Below are 16,847 nucleotides of genomic sequence, written 5' to 3' on the forward strand. Positions count from 1 at the left end.
GAATCATGCATTCGAAACTGTACACTTGCCGTAATGGAGCACATAGAGTGTAAGTTGGAAAACAATGTAATTGACTAATGAAGAGCGCAAAGTGAATAATCCCAATTTTGCCTATTGAAACAAAACTTCAAAAATATCACATTGTGCCCAACACCGAGAAAATATTCAACTAAGAAAACTATTTATTTCTTGAAAATTCGCAAGGATTATGATATGTAATGTTGTCGTATCACTTTGCCCTCTATTGTTATTTATGAAGAGTTGACATTTATTTTACCGTTTATTGCAGTAATTTTTCCACTTGTTAATGTTTCCGGAACAGTATCTCGCCTTATATTTTGTGGCTTTCGGGAATATTGTCGTTCCATTTTTTCTTATCACATAATTTTAACCTACTAATGTGTTCAAAACTAGTAAACGTGTGGCGAAATTAAGTGACTGATTATAATAATTCAAGAAAGTTACCATGTCTGCCACACAGTTACGTTGCCGCTTGAGAAAATATGAGAATTTCTTTTGCAAAAAGGCCAATTTTGCCCGTTACGTAGCAAACAGAGAAAGTTACGTAGCAGAAAATAAAACTGTTCACCTACGAGTAAACTGCTCTTTGTTCACACCGTGGACTAAAAATTCGCTTAAGTGGTAAATTTCTCTCAGTTTAAAAACGCGCGGGGTAAAAGCTGCCAGAACTGTAGTGGCATTTGTATGTGGCGGTATCTCGTGATAGATGTAAGAAATAATGGGAAAATTATCGTTTATCGTTTGTTTTCGCGTTCAGTGTACTATAATGGCTCCTGAAAAGTAATTAGTGGGCGAATATTTCAATTGTTTCGCCAAATATTAGTGCATCGGTAGGATTCATGGATGTGTTTTCGAAATTCAAGAGGTTAGGAGAATGTCAGTAAACGAACATTCGTACGAGATTGCTGAGGAAAAAGTAAGTAAACCTGTGTTGATTTTCTGACAAGGAAGAGGGAAGCTTCACGTAAACGACAGATATATACTGGGGCCCTTACCTGTAGTTGTTATTCTAATATATACACAAATGTGGTAAAAATATGGTAATTTGTTGGCGTGGTTGGCGTCCCTGCACTCACACGTGTGTTAGAGTAGCCTGCTCGTAGCCGGATTATAGGCAGTTAAAAGTTGTCAAACTATCTGTGTACTAACCCACTGATAATAAATGTTATGGATCTGTTGTATAAGTGTTCTTGAATACGTGAAGCTTTGGAAAGAGAGTTGAACAAAGGGAATGCAATGCATTACTAATAGGTTGTTTCCCGTTGCCCGTTGTTTATGTCATTAGTATAGGATAACTAGTTTATTTCTTTCCATTGAATAGCTCAAGCGTGTCGTATGGAGAAAGACTAATTAGTAGTGATATATACGTTCATTCAGATACTGTTGATATCAAATTCAATAATAAGACAACGACCTAGACGGAGTTTAAGCGGAATCATAGGAACACTAGAAATTCTTCTGTTTATATGGAACTTCCTGTACACAAATATTTTGTTTCCCAGATCTCTGCTATGTTTTCTTTTTCAAAACCGGAAAAGTGGACTGATTTAGGCCCTATATTGATAACAGCACACATGCTGCAGCTTACTTGTTATGATTTAACCTTCTACATGCATCTTGCAATGTACAGAGGTTGTAAAGTTAGTCTTGCAGCTACTTACGGTAATGACATGCAGTGTATTATATTTCAGAATGTGTTGTGGTGACATACATACAGCATAACTTGAATTGCAGTGTCCAAAATAGTTTCCTTCACATATTTATTACAAGGATAACATGTGCAGAAGGGTTGGTAATGACCTAAACATAGAATTGGAACAGTATTTTTTCTATTAGCATGGGGACCTTTTTGAGAATAAAAATATTTTGAACTATAAGACATCAAAATATGCGGAATTGACTATGTTTACATATAGTTTGTTGTGAAGTATACTGATTGGTGCATGTTTTCATTTGTTTTTAGCTTACATCTTCTGTTGTGTGAATTGCTGAATATGTGGTAGACAGTTTTTTTTCCCAAATGTAAAACAGTTGAGAAGTACTTGTACTATGGCATATGTTTGAATATCTGTTAATTCTAAATATCCACATTTGACTGATGATGATAGCTTTATAAAAGAAAATCTGGTGTTGATGAATAACATATTGGTTGCTGTTTGTGAAAATGATGTCATTTGTGAAATATTAGTTCACTGCAAGGCATGCTGCTTAAAAAATGTTTGACCTCTTAGTGGCGATAAATATTTGACTGTTGTACAAAGAATTAAGCATTAATCTTCATTCAAAGCTTAACTGATTATACAGTGCAGATTTTTGGTGCCACAGTCATAGGGTGTTCTGTTGACAATTTAGAGTACATTCACATGTATCTAACAGCTATAGAGTTTTGAACACACACGGAAAACAGGATATAATGTAAATTTATGGCTTGTCTTGTACTTTAACGAAGTGCTAGGAGTTTCTCGTTGGAAGTAATGATTAATTTTTGTAAACAGCGTAGTTGTAATTTGATCGTTGTTGTGTAGCATAGTCTCATCAGTAGAGAGTGAAATGTGATTTCCACCTAGTTTCCCAAGAATTTCTGCTTCTAAATTAATAGTTTTATTTCCAGACCTTTTTTTTCTGTTGCATTCTCTGTTGAATAATATTAAGTACAAAATATGTGTGATATATTCAGCAGAGCTGATACAATTTTTCTGTTTGTTTTAAACATGAGGCAGATAATATTGACACAAAGAGTACAAATGAATAAATGAACAATTATACAAATTTGTTTGGATTACATTAAATTAGTTGTGTGGTATGTCTAGGATACGATAAGTAGTCAAAGATGAGCATATAATGAAGCAGCTGAACATTATGAAAGCTTATTGTATTTCAGTGATTCTAAAAATAACATAAAAGATTAATTTTAAGAGCTCATTTGTAACTACTGTTCACTGTGATAGGAGTTGCACTATAGCAAGTTCTTTAATTCAGTCATAAACTCTACCACATTACCCAACAAATGTTTATAGACTTTGTTAGATTTGTGTGTCCTCGTGTATCTGGCTCCCTTGTGTTCCAATATTAACCCCTTGAAGTCTTCATCTAGACTTAACACCAGATATAATTCTTATAACATGCTTCTTATTTTGAAAATACTTTTCCTGTAAGATGAGTTCCCCCAAAATATGATTCTGTAACACACAGTGCATTGAAATTGGCAGAATAAACTAGTTTCTTCATTTTCAAGTTACAGAGTAATTGTGTACTGCAAACATAGCTGAACTAAGTCGGTACGCTTATACCATTCTAGGGGGTGGGTTTTCTGTTAAGATGTGATCTGTGTATTATACAAAAAAAGTAACATTTTCTGCTTCTTGCATTACATTGTTTGAGTAAGGTATTTTTGTAGTGTTGGGCAACGGTTACTGAATTATTTGTACTTAGTTTTGTCCAAATTTAATTATGATCTATTTTGTTTGAACCTGGGATTTAGTGTTTGATATAAAGTGGTAGAATAGACTGTACTTGAGAAAAATGTGGGAGTCTAGAATAGCCAGTTCAAAAAAAGTTACTTGAATTGGTTGTGTGAGGCAGATGCAAAGGAAAATAGAATAAATTGAACCATGATCATTTTATGTATTTTCTTTTATTTAATCTTTAACTTGATTGGGACTACTTCACAGAGTATTAGCTCTCCCTCCTGGGACTCGGTAAAAGGCTGTTGGTCTACCACATGCATTTTTTGGCATGAGGATGTGCTGGACTTCACAGACTTAGGAGCCATGAAACTTTCCTTCCTTACTGTTGAGAGTAACTTTTAGTTGTCAAATTACTCCACTGTTTTCACTAGCAGAAGAGTACTTGATATGTTGCAATCAAGGAAGACAAAATTCGGTGAATAGGCTGAATTCTACAGTAATAAGAATATTAGTGTCAGTTTTTTTTTCATTTTCCTATTAGAGAAATAATGTATTAGCTACTCTGAATGATAGTAGTCTTGGTAAAATATAATTTTCTTGCAGCCAAGATACAGCCTCTTAGAATTCCCTCACCTCGGAGGTTGCACTAATTTATCTTATATTCTGTAGAAATTCTTTGAATATGCATGTCAGTGAGAGGTTCTTCTTTGTCTAAGCCCAATTTTTAATGTTTCTTCACCTCTGGTGTTACTTGACTGCAGTGTGAAGAGTGACTGACAAAAATACTTATTTAGGTCCTTCCAGAAATAAAAGTAACTGTCAGAAGAAATAATTAATTGTGCAGATTTTTAACCCAACATTATGCTGAAAGAAACTGAAATGTTTTTATGCTTTGTTGTTCATCTAAAATTATTCTATTGCCTTCAGCAGAGGTCTTTACATACACCCTGTTTCTCCAACTTCTCTTCTATGATAATTACTGGGAGAGGTCGAACGGTAATTAAGATACTGGACTCCTGGTCATGAGAAGAACGACTCAAATCTCTTCCTGATTTAGGTTTCTCCCCTTAAACAAGACCAAAGCTAGTTCCTTCTCCATCTTTTTCCAGTCTGGATCTTTGTTTATTTTATAATGCTCTCAACATCTACCGGATGTTAAAACAATGAATCTTCTGTGCATGAGGACTGTAGATAATTTCATAGATAATTTGTACTGCCATATTTCCCTTGACTAGTATATTTCTAGTTTGATAATATTTAGTCGTAAAAAAAAAAAGTCACTAAGCACAAAATGTACAGGAGTATTTTCCCTTTCCACCCATACAGTATCATTCCAGAAGCAACCTCTTGTATGTTCAGATTTCCAAAAGTACTTTTGTTGTCATATTTTAAGTACTGTAGTTAAACAAAAGCCACATACACCACAGAATTGAAGTTCATGGCAGTTCTGTCTAAACAAAATTGCACACTGTTGTGGCAGTGTTTTCATTTTTAATACTAAACATCTGAGTATCATCCACGTCACTAAATGAAAAATACGTCCTGGTGTGGACACTTGTATTCATATATAAGCTGATGCTATTTTTAGAACTCCTCCAGACACATCATCTAAGAAGTTGGTACGTATTAATTTCCTTTGTGTCTGCCTGGTGGTCTAGCAGTGAAGTGAAGTGTGTGACTGAAAACCGAGAGGTCACACGATCTAATGCCAGCTGGACCATGGAAATTTTCAGTCTGCCTTTAATCTAGCCGTTGCCTCACAATGACGTGAAAAGTCACCAGGAATGACACATGGTTCAGATTCACTGTTAAGTTGTAGGTACCCTTTCCCAGGATTGATCACTGTCATAGGTTATACACACTCAAGTCATCAAAGTGGCATCCTGGTGAAATTCGTACACTCAGCCAATGATCCCCGTGCAGTTATCAATGTCTTTTGTCATTCCCAATATTTACCTTTCTCAAAAAAGTTTAAACAGTAGAACACTAGTATAAAAAGTCTCTATAAAAAATTCGTGAACTTAACATTGGTACAGAAAAGATTTAGATATATATTAAATGTCTGGTGGTTAATGTGGCTGAGTTTAATACTTAACTAAAGAACTTTCTGTTGGGCAACTCCTCCTAGTCCCTTGAAGAATATCTTTGCAAAAAACGCACAAATTTAAAGTTTTGGGCTATTTTAAAATTAGAATTAGCGCTGTAATACAGTAGCCTATAGTAATGATAAGACATTTCAAGTATTGCATTTAAAGAAATGTACATATTTGACTTCTTTGCACAGCCCAGAAACTACATTCCGTTGGATCCAAGGATAACAACTATTGTAGTATAATGTAAAAACCTATGAATTAATATATGTTTTGATCGCCGTACGTGCAGAATTATATGAAATACGGAGAATTAATACGAGCCGTAATGCACACAATCGTGGTTCACATCCCACAACCTATGTACATGACTAGCATTTGTTTACGTTGAAACACGAAAGACTAAAATGTACAACGTAAAAAGCACCTCAGCAGCAGGAACATTCTTACATATAAATCAATTCGTTATATACTTTTCTGTGTTTATATTTGCGTTTTAGAAATTGAGCCGCTTTGTTGAAATGAATTCGACTGCCCTTTTACAGGATCTTTGTCCATTAGATGTATTCTTTTTCTACTTATATTGTTTGCGGCCGTTGGGATCCCTACCGCAACTGCAATCATATTTCTTTACAAATAGTCAAATATATCACTATAACCGATATGCGAGAGAGCAATAGAATTCTGAAATGCTACGTAGTATTCTCGTTCGATTGCCTTCCTTGCCAAGATCACTTTCCTATTACGAAATTGGCGACTTGCCTGGAAAATCGCTAATTACGAGAGACTCCGGGATGAGTTGGACTTTTTGCTGACGGAAGTAATTGTTCTGAGTCGTTTTGTTACAGATCGCTCTGAGATTGTGCTTTGTAAATAATCTATTGTGGAGTCTCATAAGGAAAGGCGGAAGTACATTTAATTATTGTAATCTTCGTTGTTTGTTGGCCTCGGTAATCCTTGTTACTGTCCGTTGGTTCTCGGGCTCCGTTTCCCGTGGAATGACTGCAGAGGGGCACAGTGTGTAACGTACGCATGAAAATGTCACGTACCCGTGAAGTCTTTGTTGGCACAAAAGTAATTTTAATACTAAGTAAATATTGATACATATTTGAACACGCATGTTTTTGGATCACCATTGAAGATTGTCCTCCATTTTACTAATTTCAGTACAATACCTGAAGGCGCAATTTGCATTCCGCAACTCGACGTTTTGTCTCTCTAAAGTGGTCACCCAGCTCCTCCATCGTTTTAGTTCACCTTATGAGTCGTACTCTTCTTTAGATATGCCCACAAGCAGGTGCGCTAAACAGATCAACCTGCGGTGTGATATTGATTCTTTACCGTCCGCACTTACACGCATATCTTTAAAGAACCTTCGTTTGCTCCTGAACTTCTGTAACACTGATTCCTTCTATAGGCTCTATGTGGTACTGTGTGTGTTTCTTTATCGAATGAGATGGTATAACACTAAAACAATACTGGTCCTTTAGTGGAAATTTGTTCGACCAACATTTACATCGTCGAAAAATCTCTTCCTTATTCGAAGAAAGTGCAGATGGGATTCTTTCGGAGAGGATACGAATATTCTTTGCACACCATCGTCTGATTTGAGCTAGTGTTCATTCCTAGTAACGTCATAAAGAGTGGCGTAAACTTTACCCGCATTCAGGAGGACGACAGTTCAAATCCGCGTCCAGCCATGCTAATGTAGGTTTCCCGTGATTTCCCTAAATCGCTTCAGGCAAATGCCGGGATGCTTCCTTTGAAAGGGCACGTTCGACTTCCTTCCCCATCCTTCCTTTAATCCAGTGGGACCGATTACCTCGCTGTTTGTCCCTTCCCCGAACCAACCAACCGTAAACTTTACCGTTTGTTATGTTAAAACACCACTCCTACAAGGTATCAGGTAACATCAATTCGTTCGACTGCCTTAGTACGTATACATAGTCATTCGTGCGTCATATGAGTGACTGTGTTGAGTACTGTGAGATTATAGTATGATGTCCCTGTTGAGCGTGAGTGTGAAATGAGACGAAGGGAGTGTGTGAAATCTGATAATGGCACGGAGCACCAAGGGAACCACCGCGCCTAACGCAGCCATACGGCCGATGGGTCACCATAAGTAGTGTGCCATGCTCTCCCTTTACGAGAGATTACGGAAAGATTTGGAATGTAAACCAGGTATTTGGTATACATGTTAGGGATGAAAATGACTTCATCTGACAGGATTGGAACCACCTGCCTCCGGCTAGAGGGCCACCTTACACACAGTTTTTCAATTCACAAGCCACATTTTGTTGCAGTATGTTGTATACACCATATATATCGCATTTTTGTCCATAGTCCTTTGGATCTCCCTTCCTACATCCCAACACCCCTCAGTGACCGCTCTGAAGAATTTCGGCTGGTAAAGAATGTGGAAAACACGGTAGTATTTGAAAGCACCGAGGATTGAATCACACCCATCCTGCTGCGGTTGTTCGTGGATTCCGCTAGTAATTCCTGCCGAACGATAGGGCCTCAGTAGGTTAGTGTTCTCGTGTGATATGGTTGTTGATAGCATCTTGAACGCTAACGTACAAACGAGATCAAACATTTCAAGAATCTGAAAGCGAGAGGGCAGTTTGTAAGCACTTACGACTCGGTACTAAACGCTTGTGAAGACTTATTCAACAGCCAGTTCTCTCTCGCAGGATTGGAATATCCTTGATGTAAATGAGACTGGTTCAGGGCTATTTTTGTGATTCTAGAGGCTGACAAAGACGTACACAAGAATATAAAATGTTTCTTATTATAACGTTAACAGAACTTTCCATCGGTTTTTGGCAGAACATGATAATATTATTAAAATGTTACCACTTCCAAATGTTCTGTAAAATTATATTTGGTCACGAACCGGCTTTCGGCTTACCAGGCTATCTTCAGGTGACCACTGACTGTCGAAAATTCAGATAAACATGATATGCGACTTATACAGATAATATTAGTACAGAAGATACAGAAATGACTAATTATTTACATAGGAAAATATTACATTAATTACTTTAACTAAAAAAAATGGGTATACAAACTTTTTGTGTAGAGATACATATAACAATACATGAGAAATAAAATGAATTTACAGTTAGAACCTAGTATTGTTAAATTAAATGTTCGTTACAAATACTAGATTCTGACTGTAAATTCATTTTATTTCTCGTCAGTTGTTGTATGTATCTGTACATAAAATCTTTGTTAACCCCCATTTTAGTTAATGTAATAACTGTAATATTTTTCTGTGTAAACAACTTGCCATTTTTGTATCTTCTGTAGAAATAATATCTGTGTAAGTCGCACATCATGTTTATCTATGTTTGCGACAGTAAGTTGTCAACTGAAGATGGCCTGAGAAGCCGAAAGCCGGTTCGTGATCAAATAAATATAATTTTGCAGAACTTTAGAAAGTGTTATCCTTTTTAATATTGTTTATTATTATTTTATACACCCTTCCTTAGCACCACGGTTCATGTCTCGCTTTCTTTTTTTCCTTTCTTTGTGGCAAAAGCTTATTTTCTTAAGCAGTGATGTCTGATCGTTGTAGCATTCTGCTTGTAGATAGCCATTTTGTTTGTATTCCAGGGCCACATGTGCCTAAGATAGACCACATAAGACTTTAGTCCTTGCTCTCATACAAGAGAAGTGAGGGCGACTAATAAATTAAACTTAAGCAGGCATTTCCTCTGCCTCACGTATGCTTTATTGCAAGAGTGAAGTCGCATTCAAACTAAACACATCACGGTATTATGGTTCTGGGACCTGTAATTACGATGCTGAGTGTGGGAAGTATCGTCACTAAAAGTTGTGTATTATCTGAACGTATGTAAGTTTTAGGACATGCCGTTGATTTGGACGATCACATTTATGAGCATTAATTCTCGCCTTTGTGTTCTTAAAATGATGCAGCTATTACGAGGCACTGGTAAACTCAATGTTCTGAGCTGAAACTTTCCTTAGATTCTGGAAAAACAAATTATACAGTGAAAAGTCAGGATTTGCTTATTTTCGATTATGTTTCCATTCCTGGGAATCTTTCATGTAGAATTATCGAAATGTAACACTGTCGTCATTTGACTATTCTGTTATTACCTTTTATACCCTATTCCAGTTTCGAATCAAGATGGATTCCACAACAAAAATGTTGTGCATCTCGGCTAGCTGTTGGTCTGTTGGATCCAGTGGGCCGTAGATAGGGGCCTCCAGGTAATGGATGTCGGACTAGTTTTTTGATTGGATTCACAACTTACTTGTAGATAGAACCCAACGAGGCGAAATCGTCGACATTTAAATTACGAGTGTGTCACAGGGCAGCTATGTAAACAGCTGAAAGCTCCGTCCGCATGACCAGTCTGCATTGTAGCCCATGGACGAAACTTCTGAGTGTCCTACTTCTGTACCCGTGCAGGATGATTTTGCTAAATGAATACAAACTGCAGGAAAGGACCCCAGAGAGGACAAGGATCAAAAAGGTCGTGCGGACATATGGCTGGAAGTGCATTGCAAGGGAGGTACACCCACTTAAAGTGGAAATAGAAGATCTTTGACAGTGACCCCTGTATCAGCACACGGCAGGTGGCCCGCAGCATGGGGTAAGCCAGAAGACCGTGTGAAATATTGTACACGACGGCTACCACTATCCGTATCATTTACAGCGCGTGCAGGCATTATTACCTACGGACTTGACCCGCAGTTGCGGTTTTATCTCTGGTTCGTCGCACAGACCACCACCGTACTGGGATTTCTGTTATCCATCATGTTAACAAATGAGGCTAACTTCACCTGTGGGCTATGGAGAATTCCCATGATGTGGTGTCAGCGTCCCGCCAGCACCGGTGCAGCAGCCTCAGTGTGTGGGCAGTGATTATTGGCGACCGCCTCGTGGGGTCACGCATCCTTCCACAATGCCTCACAGGCGAGGCATATATCTGGACTTGTGCCTTTTGTGGTGCCGAGAGTAATGTGGCTCCTACGTGAATGCTCCAGCTCACTGCCCTCTTGAGTGTGGACCTAAAACACTAATACAGGAAACACTCTCCCACATGCTTGGTGTGTTCTCATATATGCTGTCAGTCATTCTAAACTACACTGCCAAAGGTCTTTTATCTCTACCGTTAAGTGTGTGTATCTCCCTTGAAACACATTTACGGTCATCCGTCAGTATTACCTTTTTTACTCCTTATCATCTCAGGAATAGTGTCCTGCAGTTTGTCCCATTTAGCGAAATCACCCTGTATATATTCTATGCAGCCGAATTTGCAGAGCTTGGCAGAAAGTATTTCGTATCAATATCAGCGGTGTATTCCATTCGCGTAAAATGAGAGAATAGCTGTTTGCGGATGACATCGGAAGTTCACTGAGGATTTTTGCGGATGATGCTGTCGTATATCGAGAGGTTGTAACAATGGAAAATTGTTCTGAAATGCAGGAGGATCTGCAGCGAATTGACGCATGGTGCAGGGAATGGCAATTGAATCTCAATGTAGACAAGTGTAATGTGCTGCGAATACACAGAAAGATAGATCCCCTATCATTTAGCTACAAAATAGCAGGTCAGCAACTGGAAGCAGTTAATTCCATAAATTATCTGGGAGTACGCATTAGGAGTGATTTAAAATGGAATGACCAGATAAAGTTAATCGTCGGTAAAGCAGATGCTAGACTGAGATTCATTGGAAGAATCCTAAGGAAATGCAATCCGAAAACAAAGGAAGTAGATTACAGTACGCTTGTTCGCCCACTGCTTGAATACTGCTCAGCAGTGTGGGATCTGTACCAGATAGGGTTGATAGAAGAGATAGAGAAGATCCAACGGAGAGCAGCGCGCTTCGTTACAGGATCATTTAGTAATCGCGAAAGCGTTACGGAGATGATAAACTCCAGTGGAAGACTGCAGGAGAGACGCTCAGTAGCTCGGTACGGGCTTTTGTTGAAGTTTCGAGAACATACCTTCACCGAAGAGTCAAGCAGTATATTGCTCCCTCCTACATATATCTCGCGAAGAGACCATGAGGATAAAATCAGAGAGATTAGAGCCCACACAGAAGCATACCGACAATCCTTCTTTCCACAAACAATACGAGACTGGAATAGAAGGGAGAACCGATAGAGGTACTCAAGGTACCCTCCTCCACACACCGTCAGGTGGCTTGCGGAGTATGGATGTAGATGTAGATGTCTCTCACGTTGGTGGTAGTACAGTCGTCGCACACTCTACCTCGAATATTGGCTTTCTACATTTGCCCAACAGTGTTTCGTTACTACAACGTCGCCATATTTCCCGAAAGACGAACAATTAAGGTCCTTGAGCAACTCAGTTACAGTTTCGTATGGGCTACACAAACTGGTCATAATCCTAGCAATGCGTCTCTGAATTCGTTCGATTCCTGCTACCATGCGTACTTCTCAGGGACTCCAAACACAGGAGCAATATTCCAATTTCCCTTACAGGTGCACAGCGCTTTCAAAGAGCCCTTGCAACAAATCCATGGCTTCCATTCGACTTCTCTACTACTGATCTTACGTGTTCGTTTCTTAGTATTACTCGTATACATTGAGTATTACAGGTACAAACGAAAGAAGTGAGTAGAGAACAATGAGACAAACCAAATACACTGAGATGACAAGTCATGGGATGGCGATATGCAGATATAAAGATGTCTGTAGTACCGCGTTCACAAGGTGTAAAATGACAGTGCATTGGCGGAACTGTCATTTGTACACAGATGATTGATACATGTGAAAAGGTTTCCGACATGATTATGGCCGCACGACTGGAATTAACAGACTTTGAACGCGGAACGGTAGTTGGAGCTAAATGTATGGGACTATTTCGGAAATCGTTAGGGAATTCAGAATCCCGAGATCCAGAGTGTTAAGAGTGTGCCGAATTACCAAATTTCAGATATCACCTCACACCATGGACAACGCAGTGGCCGACGGCCTTCGCTTAACGACCGAGAGTAGCGGCGTTTGCGTAGAGTTGTCGGTGCTAACAGACAAGCAGCACGACGTGAAATAGCCGCAGAAATCAATGTCGGACGAACGTATGCGTTAAGACAGTGCAGCGAAATTTGGCGTTAATGGACTGTGGCCGCAGACGACCGAAGCGAGTGCCTTTGCTAACAGGACGTCATTGCTTCACCTGGGCTCGTGACCATATCTGTTGGATCCTAGACGCTGGAAAACCGTGGCCTGATCAGATGGATCCCGTTTTCAGTTGGTAAGAGCTGATGGTATGGTTTGATTGTGAATCGGGCCCCACGAAGCCATGGACCCAAGTTGTCAACAAAGCACTCTGCAAGTTGGTAGTGGCTGCATGATGGTGTGGTCTATGTTTATATGGAGTGGACGGGGTCCTCTAGTCCAACAGAACCTATCACTGACCGGAAATGCTTCTGTCCGGCTACTTGGAGACCATTTGCAGCCATTCATGGACTTCATTTTTGTGGATGACAATACGGCGTGTCACTGGATAGGTTTGATGAACATTTTGAACAGTTCGAGTGAATGTTTTGGCGTCCCAGGTTGCTCGACATGAATCCCATCGAACTTTCATGGGGCATACTCGAGAGGCCAGTTCGTGCACAAAATCCTGCGTCGGCAACACTTCTGCTGTTATGGACGGCTATAGAGGTTTTCTGCAGTTTTCAGTATTTCTGCAGGGGACTTCCAACGACTTATTGAGTCCATACCGCGTCGAGTTTCTGCACTACGCCGGGCAAAATGAGGTTCGATACGATATTAGGAGGTATTCCATGACTTTTGTTACCACACTGTAATCCTAATAAACATAGACATGGAAACCAATGGTTTCCCCGATACGACCACATTTCCTGCTTGGCCGATTTACTAGTCGTGAATACTTTCGTTTCCTGCAACACAAGCTAATCGCTTTTTGGATGGTGTTCCTTTTGGTGAGTGGATGCATATGTGGTAAATGCATTATGGTGCACCGCCACACGTAAACGTAGCACGAATATACGATACCATGTGAATCGGACGTGGGTCGTCAATACCTGGCTTCCCACATCCCCCGACTTGAACTCATTGAATTTCTTTGTGTGGGAATATTTAAAAGCTTTGGTAGATTCCAGCCCTGTTGATGGTCTCCATGAACTCCGGGAACACATTTGGATGGTTGCAGTGCAGTCATAACACGTATGGGATTTTTGAACGTGAGTAGGCATCGATGAGAAGACGTGCTAAAGCCTACCTTCACCTGAACGGTGGGCATGTGAAACGCTTGTAACGTGTTTATCCTGAAACACGAGAGCGTTCTGAAAAGTGATGCCTCCGAATTTTTAATGTGAAAATTCGTAAAGTTTTTTAAATAAAACAAACGTTTTGACATTCTACATCTTTATTTTTCATGTCTACATATTTTCAGCCCTGTGCAGCCAGAGGGTTCCGAATTACAGCGTGTAACATGGCGGTGTGTAACGTAACGTGTCGGTGCCGTAGAAACATCGTGCTGTAATACAGTTTCGAATTCGAAGGATTCGTCCACACATGGAGCACCCTCTTCTTCAGCATGACGCTGCGACATAAGCAACAATCCGACGCCTCGGGTCCGTTGTCCTCGACCATGCTCCATACAGTCCTAACTTGGCGCCATCCGATTTTCTTCTGTTTTCAAAACTTAACACACTTTTGGACTTCACTTTGATAGCGATGAAGCAGTGGGAACACAGGCGAGGTCGTGGCTCCTTCAACAAAGCCAAACATCAACAAACTTTTCTCTCGTAGGGAGAAATGTTTTCGTCAGCAGTGCCACTATGCTGAGAAAGACACGAAGAATAAAAATGTAGAATATTAATAACATTTGCTTTATTTAAAAACTTTAAGAAAGTTCACATAAACAATTCAGAGGCACTACTTTTCAGCACGCCCTCGTACATATCTGCACTTTGGATCATCGGGGACTCTTTGTCATGAGATGTTCATATACTGCGTCGTATCGGAGGAACCGTAGGTTTCCGAACCTTATTTTTTAGGGTCATATGTTCGTTTCATTGTTGTCTACAGGCCCATTTCGTTCGAACCTACAGTAGCTAAACACCTAGTATATGTATATGATGTGACGTGTCCCAGATGTTCGCCACTAGTATTGTAATCAGATTTTGTCAGAATGTTTCACTTTTATTGTAGAGCTTTTTATGCGCTTATCCACATTCGGAAATAGTTTCTGTAAGTCATACCAAGTGAAAATGTTGTCCAAGTCTTTGTGCATTTTCTGGCTACCGTCCATCAAAGATACTTTCATATAGACAGTGGCATCGTCAGCGAACAGTCTCGTAGTGTTGCTTACACTGTCTAATAAATCGTCCTTGTATATTGCGAACATTGCAGACCTGTTACGAGTCCTCGGGGCGCAGCCCATGTTACTTTCGTTTCTGGTGAACGTTTGCCGCCCAGCATAACGCAGTGCATTCTGTTAGGGATTTAAAAAAAAAAATCGAGCCAATCGCGTATTAGTCAAAACACTCCGTGCGACATCATTTTGGTTATTAGGTGACGATATGGTACAATGTCGAGCGCCTTTTGGAAGTCTAGGAAGACAAGAGTCTATCCGTTTACGTGCATCTGCCATGTGGAAGACGTGTGTAAGTAAAGCTAGGTTTGCTTCATGCGAATGATTTTCTGTAAGTAAATAATAATAATAATAATAATCCCGCACTCGAGCATCGGATGGCAAAAGTCGTGCTCGCCCACTTTTGGGATGCAAAATGGGTGATTTTGGAGCATTACATAGAAAATACGGTTAATAGTAAAGAGTAATTAATACTCAAATGTGCTACGAAATTGCCTTCGCCCTGCAATCAGAAGTAAACAACGGTGACTTCTGGCTGCAGGTGTTTTGTTGCAACACGACTATATTGCTCGTTCAATCGTAGTAACAATACAGGATATGAAATTTAAATTTCTCGAATACCCACCCTACTCCTCAGACCTCCCCCCGAGTGTTCGGACAGCTCAAAGAGACGCTGGGTGGCAAGCATTTAGGAACAATGAAAGGGGGGGGGGAGGATCGTGTTGCACGAGTATCTGCATGCACAACCAAAAGAATTCTTCGCGGTATCCATGCATATCTGAAACGGTGGAATTTGTGCATTACGCCTCGTGGAAATAACGTCAAAAATGATAGACCCATAATTTTTCGGTAATAGGCTCTACCTCAGTTTCATAATAATAAATAATTAAGGTTTTCATTTGAATCGCTCTCGTAAAATGAAACAGGAATTCCGTCTCAGCTTGGTATCTTGTTCACTTTGAGGTGTCGTCGTCTTAAATCTGGAGACTCGTTTGATGTAGCTGTCCACGCTCGTCTATCTTGCGTAAGCCTTTCATGTTTGAATAACTACTGCAACCTACATTCATTTGAGCCTGCTTACTGATTGCATACATAGGCCTCCGTTCTCAATTTTTACCTCCTCTCCCCCCCCCGCCCCTCTCCACTTGCTTCCATCACCTAGTTAACTAATCCATGATGTCCCGGGATGTGCCCTATCAAGTTATCTCTTCTTTCAGTCGAATTGTAATTTTTTTCTGTAACTCCTCACTACGTATTCGATCTCTTCATCTTATCTTAATCATTCTTTTCTTGTCGAAACCGCTTATCGTTCACTTTTCACTTCCGTGCAAGGCTACACTCACGATAAATATCTCGAGAAAAGACTTCCTAACACTAAAATTTATATTAGATTTTAAAAAATTCCTCTTTATTAGAAATGCCTTATTTGCTGTTATCAGTTTGCGCTTTATATTCTCCCTACTTCGGCCATCATCAGTTATTTTGCTTTCCAAGTAACAAAACTCATCTACTAGTTGAAGTGTCTCATTTCCTAATGTAATTCTATCAGCATCACCTGATTTCATTTGACGGCATTCCATTACCTTTGTTTTACTTTTATTGAAATTCATTATGCCCTACGTCACTTCCTGCGAGCTTTTGTTTCGTCTTCGGCCGTGATGGGCGGCTGCATCAAACCGCTGCGGACGGAGTGTCCGTGGTGGTGTGTGTGGTGGGCCATCGACGCGTTGCTGTCTTGAAGAGATGCTACGAGTGGTTTCGTTATATATATATATATTTGGTTATTTGAAGAACTGGGTAGTTAGAGGTCGTTGATCACCTCGATTATCTTCCGGCCGTCGATGTTTGCAAGTTCGTTGATGTGTTTTTCTGCTTGTGTTAGGTCGTGTTGAGGGAATACGAGTAGGTACTTTAAGTCTGGTGTGCTGATGATACATCGTTGACATTTTTACAGCGTACAGGTCCGTCGGTGTTAGTAATATT

At 39.8% G+C, this 16,847-nt stretch overlaps 1 protein-coding gene across 1 annotated transcript in view; it reads left to right on the forward strand.

Annotated features, from left to right (window-relative positions):
- Nucleotides 1-807: 807 nt before the first annotated feature.
- The window catches only part of LOC126184039 (uncharacterized), a 497,397-nt gene continuing 481,357 nt past the window's right edge, over nt 808-16,847 (forward strand). The window contains exon 1 of the mRNA XM_049926396.1: nt 808-937. The gene's annotated coding sequence lies outside the window, so the exon portion shown is untranslated. The remainder of the gene's footprint in view (nt 938-16,847) is intronic.

The sequence above is a fragment of the Schistocerca cancellata genome, chromosome 4, assembly GCF_023864275.1.
Source record: "Schistocerca cancellata isolate TAMUIC-IGC-003103 chromosome 4, iqSchCanc2.1, whole genome shotgun sequence".
Taxonomy (NCBI): Eukaryota; Metazoa; Arthropoda; class Insecta; order Orthoptera; family Acrididae; genus Schistocerca; species Schistocerca cancellata.